Consider the following 7,492-nt stretch of genomic DNA (forward strand, 5'->3'; position numbering starts at 1 on the left):
TACTAATTTCCTTGAGCAAAATGTATGTTTCGTGTACCCTGGTTTACCGCAAATATCAATCCTCGTTTACTCGTACCGATTTCGCTCGAATTATACAAGGCTTAGCTGTTTTTAAATGTAAACTAGTATTTACTCTTTTCAACATATACGCTGCTACAAAATAACATTTAACCATAACTTCACATCGATTTGTTGAGCTGTATAATCATAAAAATCAGTACTTTTATTTATACTGTATAAATATTATACATAAATGTAACATAAGGGCAACAAAAATATGACGCGAAAATTATTACGTGGTTCTCGACCAAAAAATTCTCTAGGAACCTTGGTTCTCGACATTGTCGTTCAAAGTTTTGGAGAGAAGTTTGCTTAGTCTCTCTTACTCTACAGACACGCAGCAATCTTATTGGAGGGGGACTCGCGATATTAAGCAGATAGAAGCAGTTAACCTAGATTCGATGTCAAATAATTGCTAGGGGGGTGTCCGCATCCCACAAATTACACCTAACTTATAAAAGCTGGTTCTTTTTTCTCTTAACGTTGACTCGAGGTTTTATTTTTTTTCCATCATTGTGTAATTATCTCGTAATTCATTAGAAGAGCTGGCGCTTGCTTAGCGGCGTCGATTCAAACTGGAACGGAAGCGAAACCCGATTGCATTTATTATCACCGTTAGATGGGGACACGCTCGTTTACGAAAGGGAACCCGTAATTATCTACTTTTTATAAGTAGTTTTTTCGCTTAACTACGCCTGGTTTTCTTATCTAATTTTCATTTTTCTTTCAAGTATGATATTGCGTGATCTCTTAGATTATATTTAAATATATTTTTATGAGGGGGAATCGAAATGTGGGAATAATAAAATTTCCGGTAGATGGGGTTTGACGTTAGGGGGCGTGTTTTGAAAGGGAAAGTTGATAATTGTTTTGAAATCCTGCAGCGTTCTTAGTATGATGTGGGAATACTAAAATTTCCGGTAGATGGGGTATAACGTTATGGGGCGTGTTTTGAAAAGGGAAAGTGGTTCATTTTATAAGAATATTTCAGAATATAAGCAATCGATGCAAAAATTATATTAAAATGCAAGTATCTTTATGGTGTTGGTCCATTTGATCGAAAAATATGTGATCGACAGTCGATCATTATACGTTGCAATTGATCGAAATTCCATTTGATCGAATCCCATTTGTCATTTGTTTCATAAGATCGAACCTTCAAATGATCGAATACTATTTGCTCGAATTCAAAAGTATTTATAGTACCAGTTGGTATGTTTTTATTTTACCGAATGTCAATATGAAGTGCAGAAGGAATAATGATGGAATCATTCATTGCTTAAGTGCAGAAGGAATAATGATGGAATCATTCATTGCTTAAGTGCAGAAGGAATAATGATGGAATAATTCATTGCTTTAACTGTATTAAGCCACAAAGATGAAGAGATTTTTACTTTATACACTATATGATGGAATTTTTTATGACATCGACGATAACGGCCCTTTGTTTTTGATATATATAAATAGGGTCAGGTTAGGTTAGGTTAGGTTAGATTAGGTTGATGTACGCGCGCCATAGGCGCGTATGCACCGTTGTATACGAGGGGTCTGACCACGTTCACGGCCCTTCTATTGCTAAAAATTAGGTACAGAGTTCGTTTTTTAATAGGTCGTTCTATTAATTATGTCCGAGATAATATTTTGTTTTCTACGTCACTGCGCTCAGGCATATTTCTGTTGTCTGTTTTAGTTTCTTATTGTGGAGAAGTACTATGGTTATTTTTCTTTAGTACAGTTTAAAGAAATAATTATTATTCATAGAGTCTACTGTATCTCATTCTGACTAGATGTTGCCTTTTCGATTTACTCCCAAAAACTAGTAGTTTTACCCTACAGTAGCTTTCGATCAAATTTCGATCGATCAAATGCAATTCGATCAAATGGAAATTCGATCAAATGCGACCCGTTCGATCATTTGGGAATCGATCAAATAGACTCAAACCATCTTTATATATAAAGTCAAATTTACGAATAACGATGAGGAAAAACTAATCTAGGTTTCAATGGCAAACCAAAGGGGGCGTAGCGATAGTTTTCGGTCGCGAATACACGCATTATTGAAAACAACAAAATAATATGAATGAATTAATACGCTATATATTATTTTTACAAAAGGTAACGTATTTTTTAAATAATATATGACTAAAAATCAATTAATATAATAATACTTAAGAATAATGTTTCGTATTCGATTCAAGAGATGGCACTCTAGAGCTAAAATCAAAATGGAGCCTTAAAAGGGGCGGGGTGTCGGTATAACCACATAATACCGAAGCTATAAACTGCAGTTAAAGGTTCTTCTGTACGTAAAGAAATTAATGCGGATTATGTTTTCGCGCCTTGGCGGGAAATTCACACCTACCTCGAAGCTGCTTGAAATATTTTAATTATTTTCAAGAATTACTCCACTTCGCACTTAAAGTTGCTACTAAATCCAACTTCAAAAAAGCACAAAATTATGTTAACAGATCAGTTTCAAAGAATTTTAAATGCTATCACTAGGTAAGGATTTTCAGCTCTATTTTGAAAACGTCTATGTGGCCCTTTAAGGAACAAAATAATGGGATTCGATTTGGATCACAAGCACACGGGCTCATAGGCTTGAGCTTTATTCGGGGACTCGTGACTTTGCTGGTGCCTCGTATCGGGTCTGTCCACCATTTGGAAAGTTACGGGCCCTTAGGATTAAACCTACTCAGCCTATTGGTTAAGGCGCTACTGATTACGGAATTATTACGGAGCAATTACAGCGATAACGATATGATTACCGAGTACTTACGGAATGATTACTGAGTCATTACAGAGTTATTACAGCGATCACAATATGATTACCGAGTGATTACGGAGCGATTACAATATGGTTACAGAGTTATTAGGGGTGGGTAACGGAATGATTATGAATTGATTACTGTGATTACAATATGGTTAGAGTAATTACGGAGCGATTACTGGGATTGAAACATGGCTACAGAGTAATTACGGAGCGATTACAGCGATTACAATTTGGCTACAGAGTAATTACAGAGCGATTACAATTTGGCTACAGAGTGATTACGGAGCGATTACAATATGGTTACAGAGTGATTACGGAGCGATTACAATTTGGCTACAGAGTGATTACGGAGCGATTACAGCGATTGAAATATGGCTACAGAGTAATTACGGAGTGATTACAATATGGCTACAGAGTGATTACGGAATGACTATGGAGCGATTGCAATACGATTACAGAGTGATTAGGGTTGGGTAACGGAATGATTATGGATCGATTATAGCGATTACAATATGATTACAGAGTGGTTACGGAGCGATGACTGTAATAACTTTAACCACCGGGTACCCAAGCAAGTGGTCTGCGGGCCGTCGACAAGATCTAATAAACCTAGAATAAACGTACATTTATGGATTCTTGGCGGTACTTAGTTAGCATTAAGTTCTTTTCAATCCTCAACATGTATTGGAAATCCAAGAAAATAAACGGTTCTCGAAAGTAAGAGATAATTTATGCTAACTACAGTCGGCGAGTAGAAACCATTAAGCCATCCTTTGAAATTCGTAGATTAAACAAGCAATCCCCAAAACGCGCCTTCCGACAGGCAGCTGAAACCGCAACTACCGTCCATTACAGCCAAGGAAATAAATACGAACATTAAAAAATAGCGTTTAAGAAAACGAAACGTTCCCCTAAAAAATTCTCGATAAAAAATAAGCAGATATTTATCTTTACGGAAAAATTGATTTAAGCGAAAGAACGACGTACCTATTTCGTCTTAGCGATATTCGCCTCGTTTTCGAGTCGTAACGCGCTATGAGCCTCGTTTCGGACCCAGCTTCGGTAGCGTATTTAAGCCTAATTCGAATCGCGTCGGCGGAGCGTCTATAAAAAAAAGGGGCGGGCAGGTGGTGCACGCGATGCGTTGAGGCACGCTTCTTAAATCAAACTTAACTAACGCCCTCCAGCGGAAAATGGCGGTACTAGAATAGAAAACGCCCGTCGAAATGGGTCATGGCTTCGGCGCACGGAAGTTTTCGCGTCTGATTGAGTTTTGAATTTTGATACGACGCGTCTATTCTTTGTATGGTAATGATAACGGGATATCCTTGAAGACATCGTCTGGGGACAAATTAGCGAAGAGTACCCTTAGGCCCATTTAATCGCGGTGGGTTTTAAAAGTTTTATTAGCTTTGCGACAAGTGTATTTCGGAAGTTGGGACGTATCGATAACAGTGACATCTGGCGGGGAGTGAACAAGTTCGTATTATTCGAGATATTAAAAAATTAAAGAAATAGATAAACGTGAAAGTCGCCATTTTGGTCAAAACACGACGGCAGCAGTGTATCATCTAGGAGCAAAAAACACAAAGAGAACGCAGCTAGCCTTTAAACACGCCAACGCAGTGTTGTGTACGATTTTGTTTGGACGAACCATTACGCTCAACGTTTTACGGAAAGGGGGAAGACAATTTCCGAATTTTCCCCTTCCGACGGCAGCAGGCGCTAAAGCATCTAACCAATGAAAAATGTACTCAAGAAAATGCACGTCTTTTGACGGGTTGCGTTCTCCTTGTGTGGGGTGCTGTGTTTGTTGCTCCTAGGTATCATGAGAGTTTTGTTAGTAGATAGTATAAATAATCACATACCACCTACCCTAAGACGGACTTGCATCAACTTCGAAATTAAGGTGTCTCAAACAAAGAATATAAAGCCCCAGGAATGGAAGGATTGTTATTATTGGCCGCGTGTTTCGGCTGAGCCTGAAACTTCCGGCAAAGCAAAACAGAGTAACCGGAAACGGTTACCGCAACCCGGTCTCTATTTAAAAACGAGAGGCGCAAAAGTTCCACTGGGGTTTATATTCTTTGTCTCAATCCATTAATTCAGGTGGCCGGGTTACAATGCGTAAGAGGGTGGTGGCAAGCCCTGCATGCCACGCGAGCCAACAGCACCCTACACTAACCAACGCTGAGCGCTATAATAACTGTCTGTTAATCATGTGACCTTACGTCAAGTCGACTCGTTTGACGGGATGACTTCAATGTCTTCGCATGTTTGCCAGAAATTCTAAGGAAGGAATTCCGAATGTGGTTACTTGCCGCATTTTTATACAGAAGTGAACGTTAAAAAATTGATATCGGCTCTTCGGCCACTAAATTATCGATTTATAGTACGCCGATAACGAATTATCTAAAAAAGAGTACTATAATATAGCACGCCCTTTAAATTAAAGTATTGCACAAAAATTCCCCCGAAATTATTGAAAAGTCCCTTAATTATAGAGTATTGACACTACCCCTTAGCTCCGCCTCCGTTGCCATAGCAACGGAGCGGCGTCTGTTTCTAAACCCGAGATTTGAAATTTTGGAGGGCAAGCAGATTTTGGCAAACGTGAAATAGCATAAGAGTACCTATAAGTAACGTGTTTAAAGAGTTTATCTGTAATGTTTTAAAGAACCACTATCATGAGTGACTATTTTAAAGAATTGTTGAAGTCTAATAAAGACGCTGCCAATCGGTATAAAGAGAAAATTAAGATTATTAATGGCATCGATCCATATTTATTTAAGCCTAAGGAAAGTGTTGAGCTTAGGCTATGGCCAGAAATCTCGTATCCTGATGTATTTACTTATCTAATCCACAATATAAGTACCTACACTTTGGGCGAATTGAAGGCATATAAAAGCCTTGAGTCATATAAATTCTATATATCTGGTTTTGTTCGTCAACTAATTGTGAAAGAAGTTGACCAATATTTTGTATTCCTGGGAAAAGTAAGTGTTTCTTTTTTGCTAGAGCTTGAATCTAAATTTAAATTAATGAAACAAACATTATTAGGTTAAGCATTCTCAATGTTTTGATGTTGCACCCACTCAACCGTGGATTATCTCAGACAGAATGGGCACTATTGTTTGTGGACATTGCACGTGTGTTGCAGGGCTAGGCGAAGTATGCTCGCATGTTGGAGCTATTTTGTTTTTCATTGAATATGCCATTAGACAACGTGAAGGGCCAATGACTTGCACTGAGCTGTTATGCCAGTGGAAAGCTCCAAGTGATCGTGAAGTAAAGTATGCCAGAGTTAGAGATATTGATCTTTCCTCTTCAAAGAGAAAATGCCAGGCTTTGGAAAATGGAGAAACTCCTAAAGAAGGAAAGAAGAGACGTAAGATACCTCTTCCATCTGAATCAGAGAAAGCAGATATCTACGCACTGTTAAATTCCTTAAATCCAAAACCAGTTGTGCTAGCCTCTACATCATCATACTCCAACCATTTTGTTCCAAAGCCTCTCCCGACTAATTGCCTCAAGGGTCTTTTCTCAGAAGATAATACTAAGCTAAATTATAATCAACTTGTTGAACTAAGTAACAATACAGCTCTCAGTATTACGGAAGAAGTTGCCTCTGAAATTGAAAAGAACACCAGAAATCAAGCAAAATCACAACTTTGGTTTGATTTCAGAGCTGGGAGGATAACTGCGTCCAAGTTTAAAGCAGCGTGCAATACAAAATCCGCTCTATCTAGTCCAAGCCTTATCAAGTCAATTTGCTATCCTGAAAAATGCAAATTTAAAAGTAAAGCTACTGAATGGGGGTGCAGCCACGAAAATGTAGCTTTAAAAGCATACAAGAAAAAATTAAAGTGTGATCATGATTCTTGTGACCTAAAAATTTCACGGGCAGGTTTGGTAATCAACCCTAAATATCCGCATTTGGGGGCTTCCCCTGATGCATTAGTCAGTTGCAATTGTGATGGAGAAGGTTGCGTAGAGCTGAAATGCCCTTATTGCATCAAAGGAGAATCTGTGGCAGACCTAGCCATGAAAAAAAATTGCCTAGTCAAAAGTGGAGACGAGTTAGTACTAAATAAACAACACACATACTATTATCAATGCCAAGCTCAAATATTCATTTGCAGTAAACAATACTGTGATTTTGTTGTGTGGGCTGAAAACGGAGAAATATTTTTACAAAGAATTCATCCTGATCATGAGTTCTGGGAGAAAAATTTGGCCAAGGCAACTTGTTTCTTCAAGAATGCAGTCATGGTGGAATTATTGGCAAGGTATTTCACAAATGGCAATCACAAGAATACATCTTTGCCATCATCAGTAACTGAAGAGCCTGCAGCTAACAAAAACCCTTCACCCGCCGATGACCCAAATTCAAAAACTTGGTGCATTTGCCACGGTAAAGTTAGTAACGAAGAAAGAATGATTTTTTGCGAAGCTCCTGGCTGTGATATTATATGGTACCATACTAAATGCATTGGGCTAAAGAGAATACCAAAAGGATCCTGGGTCTGTAAAACCTGTCGCACAATATAATTGTTCCTATTTTCAACAAAAGCAATATTTTTAAGTACAAAATGTGGCGAGTTATTCCTATTTTGAAATAAAAATTTCTACGATTTTACAGTTTTAAAAGCGTTGAGT

Source organism: Leiobunum rupestre, chromosome 1, assembly GCF_980474605.1.
Source record: "Leiobunum rupestre chromosome 1, qqLeiRupe1.1.hap1, whole genome shotgun sequence".
Classification (NCBI taxonomy): domain Eukaryota; kingdom Metazoa; phylum Arthropoda; class Arachnida; order Opiliones; family Sclerosomatidae; genus Leiobunum; species Leiobunum rupestre.